Consider the following 18,793-nt stretch of genomic DNA (forward strand, 5'->3'; position numbering starts at 1 on the left):
GCACTTGAGAAGTAGATGCTTTTTGTAATTTGTACTTTTTCTTAGTATTTTTTAACCATTTTACCATTATATAAAAGGTGCAAGATGTACAAATTTAAATAAGCAAAAAGATTGTCATTTAGTTTATAAATCATCCTTACATAACTTCCTAACCAGTTTGATGATTTATTTTTGCTTATTGACTTATACACAGTAGTCAAATATTTATAATAATCTCTATGATATTATGAGAGTAGCTTTTATAACTTAATCTGAAATTTGTATTTCTGCTTTCTCAATCACGTGAGATAGTGTTGCCAGTTCCTTGAGTCCCATGTTTGGAGTTGTACTGTTCCACACCCTTCCCTAATGAGTGTGTGTTTATGGTGCACACTCATTCTTCTACACTTGCCATAGGATGCTGGACTGTCTTACTCCAAACATTGGCAGGACTTTTTCTGGGAAGAACTAAGCCCTTGTCACTGTTCTCTGATCCATTTGTCTGGTTCTTTTAAATCGGCACCCACCTCTGGAACTCAGTGAAACTTCAGGGGAGTGTGGAATCTTTATGACAGTTTTTGTGAATACTTTGCTTCAAAGTCCTCATTCAGAGCATAAAAGAGGCCTCTGGTCACCCAGGTCTGCATCTCTTTCCTCCTGTGGCATGGCTTCTAATTGTACTATTATTTCTCAGGATTAGGAACAGAGATACAGACCCTGTCTCAGTCATGTGATCTTCCTGCCTTTTTTTAATTGAATTGCTACTTCTCCTAAATGACCCAATTTACATTTATTTTATTGTTACTATCTCTTAGAGTTTTCTTTACCATTGTGTATGTGAGAGAGAGAGACAGAAACAGAGACAGAGAGAGAGGGGGGAGAGGGAGAGGAGAGAGGAGAGAGAGAGAGAGAGAGAGAGAGAGAGAGAGAGAGAGAGAAGAGAAGAGAAAGAGAGAGAGAGAGGGAGAGAGAGAGGAGATGAGAGAGACAGACAGAGAGGGGGAGAGAAAGACAGAGAGAGAGAGAGAGAGAGAGAGAGAGAGAGAGAGAGAGTACTCTGTGGAGTCAGGAAACTGGAAGGAGTTTGTCATCTTCTTCTCCAACCTGTGAGAACTGAAATGAAACCCAGGACATCACACTTGGAAGAAAGCACAGAAAGCACTTTCCCCCCATCATCTACCCAGCACTCTTACATTCCTTTTTGCCATGATAACTTCCCACGACTTGAAACTTTGATCCATTATTCCATTCAAACTGCTTCTTTTATGTGTGTTCAAGTTCACTCTCTGCCTGGGACCCTTTATCCTCAAGATTTTCGCCACTGTTAACTGATTTCAACTTAGCTTTACTCCCACAGTCTACTCCATGACTTTGAAGTCTACCGATTCTCTGTAGCTTTTCATCCAGCTCTGTTAGAACCCACCCTACAGTATTTTCCACTATACATGATCACATTCTCCAAGCAATCCCTTCTCTGTGTCACTTACTTCTTGCTCTCCAAAACTTCTTTTAACTTTAGCTTCAGTTACTAATTGTTGATTTAAATACAGAAAATGATGAAGATCGTTCATGACTGAGTACAACCTCATAGTAATAAATGGGTATTGGACATACAGTCAAATTTCCACCCTATTAGCAGCACCGGAAATATAATGACGCCTCCATGCTTTGGGAAGTTGGAAGTCCCAGTGAGGAATAGATGGCTAATGACTTGATGACAAGGGCATGTTTAAAACTCAAAAAGAAAGAAAGAGAGGAAGAAAGGAAGGAAGAAAGAGAGAGAGAGAGAAAAGAAAGAAAGAAGAAAGAAAGAAAGAAAGAAGAAAGAAAGAAAGAAAGAAAGAAAGAAAGAAAGAAAGAAAGAAAGAAAGAAAGAAAGAAAGAAGAACTGTAGACTATCTAGCACTAATTATGCTAACATGGTTTTGGGGTTACAAAATTAGTAGGGAAACCCCCTGTTTAACATCACTATCTGGTCTGTTCTCAAATGGAAATATTTGTGTGGGAGAGAAAATGTTTGTTTTTTATTCAGGAACAAAGTGTCTTTGATCTACTAAGAACTCTAGGAGTCGGGCTCTCACTGTCCATGAGAAACAAAATCTGATTAGAAGATGGAATAACACAAAGGAGAGTGTAGTATCCATTTCATTTGTATGGCCTTAAGGAAAAAGTCATCAAGCTGAAGCTGCTTTCATGCTGCACACACACACATGTTGACAGCTGAGTCTGAAGAATTTACACTGTGGGAAAACATAGTCATTGTCCCCAGCCCTGCACTTCATCTCTGAAAATGTGTGGTTCATTTGAGAATTCAGTTGTCAGTCTCTCAGCACTAAATGTGAGAACTGATTTTTTTTTTTCCAAATTAACAGAGAGGTTCCAGCTGACAGGCTGCAGAAACTAGGTTGTTCTGAGCGTGGAGATGCCAGCATGCTCAAGACAGGGCCTGAGGAATGTGAAATGCAGGCTTTGAGAAATCAGATACCATTTCAAAAAAAAAAAAAAAAGAAAGAAAAGAAAAGAAACATAATGTTTATATATTCATGCATAAAATGAATGAGTTCTGAGGCATCAGCATAGACTACAGATTCAACATTATTGCCAGATATAATGTATTTATTGCCTTGTATGATGTTTTTCAGGGGTCTTCAAGGCCATTGAATTAATTTAGGTGTGTGTCTTACTGCATTTCCCCAAGTAATTCACCTCTGTGGATGAACTAATGAATCAATTTTAGGTGACTTTTGATTTTTGCTCATCCTAAAGAAAACAAAAATATAGTTATCAAGATTTAGATCTTGAATTATGATTTTTTAAGTACAGCCTCACTATATTAACACTTTAAAAAAAAGAACACACTTTTATAATAGTACCAATAAACTTTTTAGTCAAGTTTGAACAAGAAAGAATTGAAAGAAATCATACTTTGACTAAAGAAGTACAATGTATGAAAGCTATATATGTTTTTACAAGTGAGTATATGATAGGTGTCCTCATGTTTTAGAACAAACCCTAATTTAAGTTCCCTGGTGATTAAAATAACTTCTCATTTCAGATATGTGTGGCATGAGTCTGACATGTGCAGAAAGCCATGTTTTTCCCTTGTGCTTCATAACCTCTCTCAATATGTTACAGTTTTAAACTTCAATTCCAATTTCAGCTTCTAATAATTTATCAATTAAGTTAACTTTTTCTGTGTGTATTTGTGGTTAGAAAACAAATTTCCGCTGCTCTTAGGGTAATCATTTCTTAATATTTAGTGGTCTATCTAGTTACTATACTCTTTAGCCATTCATTACAATAGATGGATGACTAGCCTGAATTATTATTTTTATTTGATGAAGATTGTTTTCCACATTGTTCATGCCCTTGATTAATAATGGGATGCTGTATAATGAAAACCCATCAGCTTTAAAATGATGTTTCTCTTGGATTCTGAACCTTATCTGTGATGAAAAGATAATACTGACTTACTTCTTATAGTTACTATGAAACTCAAGAGGCCAGATAACCTGTATAAAAAGCACAGAGATTATGAACTTTCGCGAGTGTTTACATGTTAGCTAGCTCCATCCTTTCGCATGCTGCTTCGGCCAGGGGATGCAGGGATGTGTAGGCTCCTTCTGTCAATGGTTACATTGGAGCAGGGTGAAAGGGCAAGCTGGTCTGGCTTTGGAACAATGAAACCACATGGACCCTTGAGAGAGCCAAGGCCTGATGAACACAAACAGAACTAATGACATGCCCTGAGTGTGACGCTTTCCCAGTCATTTCAGGAAGACCTGTTTTCTTGTAGTGGAATTTCCTAACAGGATCGTGCCTGTGGATAAACTGACCCACTTGTTTTCTTTTCTTTTCTTTTTTCTTTTTTCCTTTTCTGTAATTGAAATGGTATGCAAGTCATCATCCAACTTCCTCTCACAGTCATACAGGATGGTCTGCCCTCACTGGAGTCAGCATAACTTCCTCTGCGGTCATGTTCTAGGATATTGCACATTCTCTAAAGATTCAAATTTCTCCACAGGATGCATTTTTAGAAAAATAAAACCAAGAAACATGACTTCAAATAAACTACAAGAACACAGATTAATATTGGAACCAGACACCCAGTTTTGAATTGCCTGTAAAACACTTTTAATAAACAGTTTTAATTCTAACATGGTTGAAAACATAAACCATGTCAGAGGTCCAATAGATTTTTTTCTTTAATAAGTAAAGAAATGAATAGCCTATTTTATATAATCTCAGAATTTTTCATGATTTCATTTTGCATTGTTTCAGCGGCTTTAGTAAATGAGTGCATTTTTCTGACCGTTGGAGGAAAACTTCTGCATCAACCTGGCTTTGTGGTTGTATGAGAAGATGCCACATGCAAAAGCTGAAAATTCATTTATTTAAAGCAAACAAACAAACAAAATAACAAAACCAACAACAACAAAAATAAGGGTGTAGCCCTTGTGTAGGTCTTGTGTGGGCACTCATGGTGAGACATTATGGCTTAGGTTCCCTGACACACTGTGGAGATGCAATCTCATAGTGAGATCCTGCTCTTCAGACTCTTACAATCATCCTCTCCTTTTAGGGTGGTGCTCCCTGAGTATTACATGTAGGAGGAGTAGTGTTATAGACAGATCAGTTGTGGGTAAACTAGACCTAAAATCATACATACAAGTAACATTATCATTATTCTGACTGAGCACATTGTATTTTTATATGTAGGAATACACACACACACACACACACACACACACACACACACACTCACACACATATAAAAATAAAATTGGTGATATATAGAACCAATTTAAAAAGAAGCCAGAGTCCATAAATTTGGAAGAGATCAAGGATGGGGGTGAGGGAAGAGTGTGTGTGGGGGGGGGACTAGGTACATGGGAAGAGTTGGGAAGAAAGAAAAAGGAGAAAATAATTTTATTTTAGAATGTTTAAAAAGAGACAACAAAGTCCCTTTTAACATCTGAAGCCTCTATGAATGTGGTGGCAAAGATTCAGCCTTTCTTAACTTTTGATTTACATTGTCAGATAATTTCCTTCATTTTCTCAGTTGGCAAAGTGCAATATCAGGAATAAGATTTTCAAACATTTATTGTTAAATTTGAATAATGAGTCATATTTGTGCCTGAATATGCCTTCATAATCACCTATTATGTATTCTCAAGAATTAATTACCAGAAATATGTATCTACTAAATAGTATATATTTCACAATGGTATAATCTGTTTAATAAATAAATATATACTATCAAATTGTTCTAGTCTTTAAAGGATGTAAATTCACCAAAATCACTAAGCATGCTTTCTTTTAAAGAACTAAAAGTTACCAAATAGCAAACTCACCAATTCCCATCACCCAAACTACATTAGTATTAGAAGTATTCTTACTTTGAAGCAGTTTTCTTTGGATAAATAAATAAGGATGAATAATTATTTACAGTAAAACTTAACATTTTATCATAAATATGCCAGAGAATTTATTTATTTTCAATCCTTTTCAAAACATACCTAACTAAAACTTTTTAGATATGCTATTTTAATATTTTGAATGATGATCTAAAAAATACTGTTCTCAGATTTGGTGTATTGCTCAATTTTGAATCACTTATTGACAAGCTAATAGAACATTAAGAATAGAAAACAAGGTAAGCAGTGTTACACTCACTGAAAATACTCAGGTTTTTAACGAAAATTGCCTGAAACAAGACGAGATAATAGCTTAAAAAATTCTTGAAAGCTCACTTCCTTTTCTCGCTCACTTGTCCACATTCCTCTCCCTCTTGATTTACCCTCAGTTCGATGAATACTGCTCCTGTCTGCCCCAATTTCCTCTTCCAAAGTCACTGCATTCGGAGCCTGGTGGGCGTCAATAGGGATTTACCGCTGACTTGGTAATCTGGGTCCTCTGTGCAGAGGCAACAAGAAGAGATTTACCCGGAGAAGCAGATACCAGGACAATGCCTGTAACCATGGTGTGATTGGCCTCCCTGACATGGCTCTCAAAAGCTTTCCCTCTGTGAGGACAGAAGCCCGTTTGCAAATTAATTAGTTTCTGGCGGCAGCTTGATTGTTGACCCAGGGTTTGTAGAGTGGAAAAACAATCAGATTAGTGTGCTCAGGGTAAAAGACCAGCGCATACTTGCGTGTGGCTTGCTCAGCTTTTGATGCTATGAATGAAGTGAAACAAATTCCCTTCTGAGAACTCCGCAGAGGTTAAGTATGATGAGCCTAGAGATCCCCAACAGCAGGGGCTGGGGAATTAACCAATTTTAGCTGGAGGAGGGGAACCAATGCCATTGAATATTAATGGCGTGGACAGTTACACAAGAAACAGCTACTAATCATCATAAATATGAGGAATAATTTTACAATAGTATTTAATATTGTGTGTAGGCTTGACACAAATAATTTGAGAAAAGAGTTCAGGAGCTTTCGAAGTAGACAGTATTTATTAGAATCAAGACGAACTGATGATACCCAAATGAAAAAAAAGCTGTAAAATAACATGTTTTTCAAGGTTAATAAAATATACACTTACCCTACTATTACTTGAGGTATAATCTTTAGGCATCTTATAAAAATCAAAGAAATGAGTCAAATAAATATTAACTTAAAAGATATATATTCTATTTATGTTTATTTATTTTAGTCCAGATAATTATGGCTAAAATATTATAGGCATAAAAATATCATAGGCAAAACTTCTAAATGAAATGTTTGATAATTAAATTTTATTTTAATCAAAATATATTATATCTTTTTAAATAATTTACCTAACATTTTAGGCCATGTATAATTTCCTTTCCTAATAGTAACTATAGGTATCTCCCTAAATACCATGCTATTTCATAGCTATTACACTGCTTTTCCATTTGAAAAATTTACATCTTAATTTAAAACACATTAAATCCAGGTTTACTGTCTGCCAAGTCCTTTATTATATAATTCTAGAGCCTCTTTAATACTAAATGTTATCATAATCAACTTAAATACAGTTGATGGTACTAAATTTTGCTATTTTTTATTATTATTTTTAACTTTACCACTATCCCAGTGGATTTTAAACATTCTCACTGTGGGCCCTGGAACACTCAGAGGCAAATCGTACCTATCACAAGCCATATCACCTGTCTGCTTACTTCTGGGTGTGTGAAGGAGGAACTTTTTAATGTGGCTGCCTCCTGAGCCCTGCAGGTAAATTATATTAGTATATGTCACAGCCCCCCATAATTCCCTATGTGAATATGGGAAGAATTCCCTCTACGTCTTCTACGTACATGTGTTTTATAAAAATGGTTCAGTAATATCCCATGTTGTTTTCTGACTCTGGGTGAAATATTCTATGTGGGTGCCTAGAGACAAATGTGGTATGATAGAAATGCTGCAGTAAGGTACCGCTGCAGACATACTCTACACCCCTCACACAGTACAGAAGACTGTCTCAGGTATCATTGCTTTTCTTGGTCTCTCACACTATTCTGTTTTATTTGATAACTACTTTTGTTATATAAACGCACTTAGTGTGTTAGAGAGCAGTTAATATTTTGCCTTAAAAACAATAAAATCATATTGTATTTAACAACATTATCAGGTAATTTTTTTAAAAAAAGCAAGGATAAACTTAAGAAAAAATGTGTTCTTAATATTAGTTTAGCTCTAGTATGTACAAGTATCTAGTATTTACTGCATAACTGCACTACTAAATCACAGTCATTGACCATTGTCTAGTATGAGAAGACAGTAACTGCCTGCATAGCTCTAGGAAAGCTGTCTTTTCTGCTTCCATGTATTTTGATTTTTAGAGATATCCATTCATAAGACTTAGAGTGCTGTTAAGATAGGGCAGTTTCTCAAGATGCTATTTCATCTATGCCTTAGACGAGCAAGGTGGGCAGCTGGCATAAACTATGCTCAAATGTCCCTTCCTCTTTAAAACAGCAAACAAACAACCAAATGTACCTTCTTCATTTTCATATTATGAAGGTTGTGGATGAGTTAATTACATAATGCGTTTGGAAAAGTGTCCATGGTCACCAAACACAAACAAAAACAACAAAATTCAGTTGATGTTAATTGGTTTCAGAAAACTAGGGTAATTTCCTATTGTACACTTTGACTGTATGCTACCCCATAAGCTACCTATTTCAGGGAAAGCAGTGGAAGAGACTTAAACCAATGTCTTTTCCTTAGACTGACTCTGTAGGATTGCTTTTCAATGGTGCCCATGCATTCTGGTGAAAATCAATCAACCGCCCTTTGCCTTCCAAGGAAAAGATCTTGAAACTGTTTAACTGTTCACTGACAACACTACTCAGGTGTGTTTGTGTATATTCAGTGCTCTTACAAGGAGCTTGTCAAGGTGTGATGTTTGAGTAGCCACACGAGTGAGTGAATTAGACAGGCCTCCTTTCTCCTGAGTTCTCAGCAATGCATTGCTTATCCTGTGGAACTTTTGTGTCATACATATGTGTGGAGCATTTGAAATTGTATACATCTGATATTCTGATTATTTATAAGATATTAATAAATAAGGATATCCTTTTGAATGTGAATTGTAACTTCTTAGAGTAATTTAATAAATCAAATGGACACAATATTCTTCATTAGAAGCATGCTCTTCATTATTTAGCATGATGATTTGTTAAATATTGACTATTTTTGGATTTAATGAAGGCTGACAGCATAAGGAATCCATCAAAATGGTGCCTCTTCAATGTGTATAAATTTGTCTACATTCATGTAAGCCAGATACTCTGTTTTGTTCATTTAGTGGCTAATTATGAAGGATTCTAGGGCTTCCACATCAAGACAGCTACCCCTTTTATATATCCATAAAATTCTAACAAGAATTTTCTTTTGGGATCCACAGAGCCTCTTTAGCTTACCATATAATATAATTTAAATTATTATACCATTTTGTTTTCAGCTTATATGCTGTTCTGTGACCCATTGGAAATCAGTGAACCTTTGTCTCCTTTGTCCTAAAAGCTAAGCAGTTCCAAAGCTGACATCAAGCTAATGTCAAATGTCTATAGAGTTAGTGCAACTTCACTAAGAAAAAAATGAATGAGTTATACCTGTCTGCTGAGAGAAGAACCCAAACCAAACAACAACGAAGAGATATGTGACTTGGTTGCCCAAGTCCTTAATTCCAGCACCTAGGATTCTGGCAAAGGCATGTAAAATTTTTGACTCTGAGATAGGTGCCAGCCTGGTCTCCATAGCTAGCTCTATACTATGTGTATATATCTGTATGTGTGTGTGTGTGTGTGTGTGTGTGTGCGTGTGTGTGTGTGTGTGTGTGTGTGTCTATGTGTGTGTGAGAGAGTGTGTATGTGTATGCATATGAGTGTATGAATTCTGAAGAGAGAAAATAAAGCATGCTGATTATCACAAAACCTTACTGTGTGTAAATTAAAGGAAAATCTAATTACAATAACTATTCACATTACTGAATATTTTACAAGGTTAAGAAGGATCAACAACAAAATTGATCAATTGTATTAAGAATTTGATCAATTATTGATAAATGTTTGCTGTCACCATATTGAATATTTTAACTAGGGAGAAACTGATATACAAGCAAAATAATGCTATTTTCTAGGAAAAGCCTAAAGTACAATCTTCCTGCTGTTTTATTCCTTTTTATTTCCTTTTAAAAATCAAGGAAGAATACAATATCACAACCCTCACAGCTTTTATAAAGATAAGTACAGGCCACTTTGGTCAAGCAGTAGTTGTCTACATAATAAAAATTATAGTGTAATTGCCTTTTGAGGGCCTAAGGTGACTGCATAATCAGAAGTCTTAAACACTGAAATTGTGTTATTTATTTCTATAATAGTACCTGCACTTATTTCCTTCCTTGTTCAGATGATAGTGACCCTCACATGTAGAAAGCCACTGGCATATTGTCAGGGGTGTGGAACACAGCAACAGGAAACTGAAGAAACATTGGCAGGATATTCAGCTCTCAGGCTGTGTTCTGTGGAGTACAGCTGTCATTTATGGTGATATTCAGAGGGAACATCAGAGAGCCAATAAGCCACAGTATAGAGGCTTGGGAAATTTTGACCACAGTGGTCCTTGGTACTGATTTTATCGTATTGTTTTTATATAAAAATGGGCTACTGCTTCATATATTGGTCCTATCTAAAAATGACACATTAGTTGCCAAATCATTTTTCCTCTTAAAATCATATTCTATATTTAAAGTGTTATTAAGTCCATTTAATAAAGAATATTCTGATACTAACAGCAAAAGGAAATTTCTTCTGATAACTAGTGTGTGTGTGTGTGTGTGTGTGTGTGTGTGTGTGTGTGTGTGTATGTGTGTGTGTATGTTAGGATTGAACCCAAGGCCAAGTGTATGCAGGCACTCTACCACTGAGCTACAGTCCCCTCTCTGGGATAACTTTTTAACACAGTGTAGAAATTGGTAAGTCAGTACTTTTCCAATTACTTGGTATGTTTAAATGGTCTCTACAATGAGGAAGCATAAGAAAAAAATAAAGTCTCTAAGGGACATCCCAATGCTATTTTGAAAAAAAAAAAAAAAACTCTAAAAATAAAAACAAGACAAAACAAAAAGAGTGAAGAAGAGAGAGGCTAAGAATCAATAAAGCCTAATGGATCATGACAATTTCCTAATCACACATACTTCCTTGCCAAACAACTATAAGAAATTTATCATCAAAATGAAATGGACATTATCAAAAGTTGAAATAAATACCAGTGAGCTATGATATAAAATCTTTTGAAGATTTAACCTCTAGATTTGTAATTTAAGTTAGGTTTCATATACACTTAAGGATTTTTTCACAGTGTTAGAGATAGTGAAAATTTATTGGGATATGTCTTAATTCCCAAGGCTTCTCAGATTGTCATTTTATAACTAGCCATATGGTTGTCAGTAAAAAACAATCAAGATACTATGTAATATGATATTAGAGGTAAAAGAATTGCATTATTAATAGGAAGTTAGGAACAGATATTTTGACAGAGATTAACCTATCCATTTCAATTACTGTTTATTAATTTTTAATGAGTATCTTCAGTTTCCTGAAACTCAGGCTCATCTCTTTCAACAGTATTTCTGTTTATCTGCATATAATTAGGTTTATTGCTTTGATTACTAGCATAGGCAATTTCCCCCAATTCCTTTCACTAGTGTTCCTTCTATCATGCCTAGTTACTACCATAGTTGTTATGAATGTTATGAATGTTATAAAAATAATTTATTAGAAATAAATGCTCATATTTGTTTAGGCACCAGTGTGTTTCTCGAGGTGACTTCTATTTTCTACTTGCAGTATGCACTTTCTAGGGACTAAGACTATAAGAAGAAACAAAGCTGAGTAGGAGGAATTGTAGCTGGAGTTTTCTCCAGTCCTGCCTTGCCCACTGTCAGGACAAATCTCTCTCACCCGCCAGTCCCACAGTCGCTCAGACCCAACAGAGTAAACACACAGAGACTTATATTGCTTACAGACTATATGGCCACAATAGGCTTCTTGTTATCTAGTTCTTATATATTAAATTAACCCATATCTATTAGTTTATAAGTTGCCACATGGCTCGTGGCTTACCGGTACCTTACATCTTCCCATGGTGGTGGCTGGCAGTGTCTCTCTGCCTCAGCCTTCCACCTCCCAGAATTCTTCTCCTCCTTGTCCCCCCTACCCTATCCTTCCTACCTGGCTACTGGCCAGTCAGAGTTTTATTTATACAGAGCGATATCCACAGCAAGGAATCTCAGTGTTCCAGGACAACATACACAGAAAGTGAAGAACCCTAGAAGTGCTAGGCACCTTTGTGAAGTCATAGACATGTATTTCCAAAATGCCTTTGTACCTAAAAGACACTAATGGCCCATAGGATAAAGGAGATTTACTTTCTAGTGAAACAATTTCTTTATCCATTTGATTTTCAGAATCTCAAATGAACATCAGAAACTCAAAATAAAGGTTTCACCATAAAATAGTGCAAGGGCATGTGGCCTATAAGCAAGGCTAAATCATATCCAAATATCCATAGCTAATTCTTAGAAAGCATATTTAAGAGATAGTTTAAAATGAAGAGAAACTGCAAATTGGTTTTAGTTTGAAGAAAATATGGGAATCAGCTAGAAGAAGCAGTGAAGCTGTAGGCAATATGACTATATATTTTAGAAGATATTATTTCACTGATAAACAATTCTGACCATTACAAAATAACAATAATGAAAGCCAGAGCAAAAATTGTAATACAGCAAAGAGATTGCTTCATAGAAAGAAATGGCTGAAACTGAGGAAAATGGTAAACATCATTCTTTTCCACTCAACAGAAGTTCAATAATTGGTGCCCTGAACTATTAAAGAAAATTTAGCCCTTTCTGTTATCTGGCTTTAAAATCAACAAATAAAACAAAAATGAGTGAGTGAGTCATAGCCAACATTTGTAGCTGTAGACACAAAGAATTTTCTAAGTATATAAGTGTTTCATTTAGCTGTACAGCTTTAATTGTTATATTAAACTGAATGTTTATTAAGGGATGAAGGAAAGTTAAAATAATATGCCATGACTTCATTTCTTATAACTTCAAAATCATAGGAGACTAAGTATAATTCATTGGTTTCATTATATACTAATTGGTAGTTTCTATCATGAAATTATTACATACCAATGGTTATTGGAAGTTTCTAGCATCAAGGAATCAAAAAAATACAGTCTGTTCCCATTATTTGTGGACTTGTTATATAAATCTGCAAGATGAATTTATGTTTTCTCTATCTTTTGTTTTTATTTAATCTCTAACCTCTATATTAGTGTCAGTAATATCTTAAAAATATAATTTTTTAAAATAAAGAATTTTATTTTATTGTTACCTTTACCAACTAATGTCTACATTACATTTCTTATCATATTGCCTAAGAATTTATTATAATTAATATGAGATAGTATTATAAAAGGTAATAAAGTATTGATCAGAAATGATAATTACTGACATTTTTAATATTTTTTCAGTGATTAATATAAAAATAAATCTATCAAAAAGCAAATTTAAATTATGTTTAATCTATATCAAAGACATTAAGTGTTATTTCTTACCAGTATTAAAATACAGTGAGGGGAACTTTTATTTATTTAAAACAAAGTTAGAGGTATCAGGTTTAGGGAACCCATTTACTATTCAAGATAAAGTATCCATAGAAACAAATCTCCATTAGAAATCCAAACAGGAAAAAGAAATGGATCTGGTGGGATATCTTCACTGAACAAAGATGGAGAAGATCATCAGCGTCGTTGGCAAGTATAAAATGCATCCATCATTTGGCTCATACTGTTGCCCTCATGGCCATCATACTGTCCGCTGAAAGTTTTAGCAATTGAATGTGCTGATGTTTTGAGAGTTGGGTCTGAGTAGAGAAGGAATTGAAATGATGTACTGTAGAAACCATCTATGGCCTAATGTTTATTAACTTTCAGTGGGCTTCCTCTGAGTTCTCCCTCTCCTCCTTAAGCCCTGTAGAGTGATTTAAGTAATAAAAAATAGTGTAACCTTTGAGAGGCAGGAATAACCTTCTCTGAGTGGTAAAGAGCAAGTCCATGCCTACTGGATTTGAATCCTGTTTGTTTTCTTAGGATTATTTATTGTAGTTTTATGTTATAAACTATATTGTCATATGATTTATTAATATTCTATAATATGCATAGTCCTGATATTTTCAAAGATAGTATAGAGGAAATACTTATTAGGTTACATATAGATATTTTCTGAATAAATAATAAAGTAACACACTTCTCTTGAAAAAGGAAAAGTTTGCCAAAGTTAAAGCATTCTGACCTCCAATGGTTCACAAAACAAAGAACTACCTTACATGTACATATCTTAAATCACTGAAAACTTACCTTGAAAAACACATTGCTACTAAATGTATGCCCCTTGGACTAATTAACAATATATGTCTCCTGGGGAACGTGTTCAAGGGAGAGTTTCACAGACCATACAGAATGACTAAATGAGAACGTGTACTCTATTCAAGATCCTACATTAAGTGTTACAATGGAATGAACCAAACTACCACAACAAGTTATATTATTTATTATTAAAGAAGATATAAAATATTTGATATCTCAGGTTTTACAGACCAAAAATATGACAAGTGTGTATTTTCCAGCAATAGTCATTCAAGACCCACACTGCTTGACACATTCCACCAAGAAGTAAAAGACCTTCAAACATCTTATAATAGCCTACATCTTCCCCCAAGGTATCTTTAGATTAATTTGAATTAACTATCTTCTGTCTAATTCCATCAGAATTTGGCCAAAATAATATTTTCTTTTAAGTAATAAAATAGGTGATATAACAGTAACAATATTTTTAAAAATCTAGGCAAGGTTTTAGTGTAGAAAATATAATGAATTCTAAATATAAAGCCACAAGTTATAAATATGAGGTTACAACCTAAAACTCTTGTACCATGATATTACATCTCAAATCATATTTGTGCAGTGTGATGTTAAATATATTTACTTAAAAAGTGGCATGCCCTATATAAAAACAAACATTTCAAAATTGCATATATACAACTAAAATTGTCTTACTATTTAATTTACATTGATAAGATATGAAAATGTAAAAGTAATAATGTCTTTAAATAACTAAGAACAGAACCAAAAAATAAAAACTGAAAAAGACTAGGAAAGTACAAAGCGTACTTAGTGTGAAACCTGAATTACTGTTTCTGAAGAGAAAATAAGATCTTTCAGATTAAACAGGGCATGAAATAATTGTTTTCTACAAAATCAAATCACTTAAAAAACTGTGCTATATATAAGTGGTCTCTTTTCTGCCCTCAATTTCTTTCATCATCTAATGAGACATTTTTTAAGAATCAAAACTGTTGTTATTGCCTCCTAAGAACAAAGCCACAGAAACTCTTAATTACAATGCAGTTAAACGTGTTTCCGCTAAGATCCTGACTTCCAAGTATTTTTGAAAATATTTTCTGACCAGAAAATGATAAATAAATAAAATGATATCCTGGTGTTGTAATCAGGATAATTATGTTCTAGCCATAAGAACACTCAAGCTATTACAAAGTTGCCAAAGCACGTGTCAAATGCAAGTTGACCTAAATCTCTCCTGGTCTCTAGATCATGATGTCATGTGATGAAGCAAGCCACGTTCTCTTGTGGGTATTTCCTTCATAGGCATGGGCTCCAGCATGTAGGAAGGCAAGGTCCCCTGCCAGTGTCAAAATATTTAATGAACCCAGAGACTGCTGGCTGCCCTGGGAAAAGGGTAGAAACCAAAAGAATAGCTTCTCCATCTGTCACGAAACAGCCTTCACATTTTCACAGAGAAAACAATTTTAGTGAATACATATTCAGAAAGGTTTTAGCTAATAATTATGATGTGGAAAGTAGACTTTATTAATGAAACTGTGGCCCAAAATGCCAGATTTGCCATATGACTTACTTCCAGGGAAAAGAAATGGTTGAAATTAACTACATGTCTGTACTTTAGGTGGCTTAACCTGGCACTTACTGCTTGTATTGCTTACTTATTTTGCATACTCATTATGGGTCACAGTTTCACTTTACCAACCAGTTTGTCACTGGATCATGTAGAAGATACATGATCAATAAAATTGTATGATACTATTATGGAATATGTTAGAGCACAGACAAAAATGGAAGAGATTTTTAAGCTATTCAGGTTATATGCACCGATACTATTAAAAATGATAGCACTGGATAAAACCAAAAGCTAAGAATAAATATACTAATAAGCACCTGAGAGTCTCAGTGCAAGTAAGAAATGAATTATTTTATGGCAAGGATGGTTCTAGAATATGAAATCTCTTCAATTAAATATCAAAAGAGAAAACATATGTATGTTATCTTTTGCTTAATGTTTAAAGATAAGCTGAATTTTTTTCTGGTTGATTTGAACACATTAACTAAGAGTAGATAAAAATGTCTTAATATGATATGAAGAAATAATGAACTGAAATTAAAATTCTTAGTGCATGGAGGGAGACTCTTAATCCAAGTGAAATTATTATAATTATAAAGATACTTACATGTACCTGGGGTGCACCTCAGCCTTTGGGGGTCTCTAGTCTCAGTCTTAGTGAAGTATGGCAGAAGGGTGTGAAAGGGGGTGCTCCTGTGTTTTCCTTCCTTCTCAGTAGGATTTAAACCACAATTGTACTCTACTCTATGTCCTTGTGTGTTGTTTGTTCTTGGGGTGTGTGTGTGTGTGTGTGTGTGTGTGTGTGTGTGTGTGTGTGTGTGTCTTAGTTCCTTAATTAATCATGGACACTTAGAAAAAAATAAATCACACACATACTCATTTAAAAAGCAAAGTAAGCACACTTTCTAAAACTGTGACGGATTCTCTGGCAAAGGGGAGAGAAATGTGCTTCCATTTCAAATGAGGTGAGGCAGAAACTGCGGTTTGGTATTGTCATTCGCTAAGAACAATGATATGAATTACCTCTTATCATGGGGGCTTTCCAAACAGGAAGCTCAAGTCATAGGGGTAAAGGTTTGCCAACATGATTTTCCTCAAGTTCAAATAATTTTTCATCTTAGTTTATAAAAACATATTTATTTTGTGACTTTGCACCCCATTTACTGCACAATTTTGCCTCTAAAACAGAATTTATTTTATTAATTTCTCAAATCACATATAAGAACATGATTATATTTTCCCCCAAAACATTTTTAATATTATGTAAGTATTATGTATGAAATATGACTTAAATCTTTGAAATCCTTAAGTGAAATAAAAATGAATGCCCAAAAGGAATAGTATGCCTACAAACTGTGACATAATTTAATTTTTGTTTCTTTCTAGAGAAGGCTTACTGCATGAAATTCTATTTTAGTTGATCAAATGGCTGAATAATCTAATCTAATCACAGACTACTTTATACTCACCATAACTCAAAAGTCAGCATGGATGCAGAAGGATGACTGAGGACAAATGAGAACACTCAGAGCAGGAGTTCAGTTATTGAAGGTCTAGTACATTTGTGCAAATTACAGCTTCCTGCAGGTGAGAAGGCACAGAATGAGAGAAACGCCAATAAACACTACAGGCGAGGTGCCTAGGTTAAGCACAAAGTTATCAAAATATTTCTCCTCCATATTTAGCATTATAAACCACAGATGTCTGAATGATTGTACACAACATTCTTGAAAATGTCAGCCATCATATTTCACTCACACAATCTGAGCCTGGAAAACCCACTCCAAAATCTAAGGGCTAGAAGTGTAATTATGTCGATCCCATAAAAACTGTTGAAGAGCTACTTGACTTATAACTAGTTAGTACAAAAAAAAAAAAAAAAAAAAAAAAAAATATCCCATACAACGTGAGAGGAGAGAAGCACAGAGCACAGTTTAGAAGAAAATAACTGCCAGGTATCAAACCATCAATAGTAGCATTTAAATTTTTATCTGAACTTTGGTATTTCCATTTTAGTGCTCTAAGAATTGTTAAAGCCTGTCTTGTGCTTGGGCCTGTGATCCTGCAATTTCCTGTGTTCACCATAATGGAAAATAATTTGATGACAATCTGACAAGAATAAGTCAATTAACAGGTTTAACATTAAAAATAAACACTACAAGTCTTATTGTTTAAAAAATAACCCCCCAAGTGTTATGCATCACTAATTTATTTTTGAGAACTGATTTGAGCCCCTGGCAAGTTACAGTATGCATATGTGCCTGTTTGAGGGCCAGAGGCAAGGTTCAGTGGTAGAACAAACGTGTAGTATGTGAGGCCCCAAGTTCAGTACCCAACACCAAGACCATTTTTATATAAGTAGATCATGTTAAGACAACAATGTTTAAGCAAAGATTAAGTATTGAGTTTTTTATTCTATGTTCATTGATGTTTTGTCTGAATGTATGTCTGTGTGAGGGTGTCAGATCCCCTAGAACTGGAGTTACAGGTAGGAGGGAGGTGCCATGTGGGTGCTGGGGATTGAACCTTTGGAAGAGCAGCCAGTGCTCTTAACCTCTGAGCCATGTCTCCAGACCCTTAAGTGATGTTCTTGGCAAATGCTTACTTACATCATTGGAATCTGCTGATTATGGTCTAGTTAAAAACTGAATTAAAACCATAAATATAGAAAATTAAATTATGTTGTTCAATACTCATGATGATTAATTTGCATATTTATTCAATCTTCTTGATTTTATTTTAATCTTTATATGTCCTAAATTTACTTTTGCTGAAGGTCGAAAATAAAATTTTATGTTTTGTCTCAGGAGTCATTTAACATTTTTTTTCTAATGTGTCAATATGAGAATTACAAGTAGAAAAAAAAATTAAAGAATTTTGCTTTCAAACAACTTAGGCCTCTACCTATATTCTTACAGATTTGGAGTTATTCTGTACCCTGTGTCTGCCCTCCCACTAGACTCCACTCAGAGACAACCTTTCCTTTTAAACTGAAGCCAAAGCTCAGTGAGATAAAGTTTGCATGGAGTGAGCTGTCCAAATTTAAGGTAGTGCTGCCACACACAATTTTGCTAAATAATATTCCTTTGTGGTAATTATACAATTAAATTTCTTGAAGTGCCAGGTAATATTATTGTCCTACCAAAAGACAGTGTCAAGGAAGATGTTAAACATAGAGTGGGCATAAATCTGGTAGGCACAAATACGTTAAATAATGATGAAGCATTATCAATGATAGATAATACTTTTATTCTGATTAAAAAATTGTTTTAGCAGAACAAAAACATTACAAAACAACACTGATAGAAGAACAGAAATGCATGAAACCAAATTAAGA

At 34.5% G+C, this 18,793-nt stretch overlaps 1 protein-coding gene across 1 annotated transcript in view; it reads left to right on the forward strand.

The window, feature by feature from the left end:
* Nucleotides 1–18,793, forward strand: part of Sema3a (semaphorin 3A) — a 199,318-nt gene that overhangs the window by 125,791 nt on the left and 54,734 nt on the right. The gene's annotated exons all lie outside the window — the stretch shown is intronic.

The sequence above is a fragment of the Onychomys torridus genome, chromosome 3, assembly GCF_903995425.1.
Source record: "Onychomys torridus chromosome 3, mOncTor1.1, whole genome shotgun sequence".
Classification (NCBI taxonomy): Eukaryota; Metazoa; Chordata; class Mammalia; order Rodentia; family Cricetidae; genus Onychomys; species Onychomys torridus.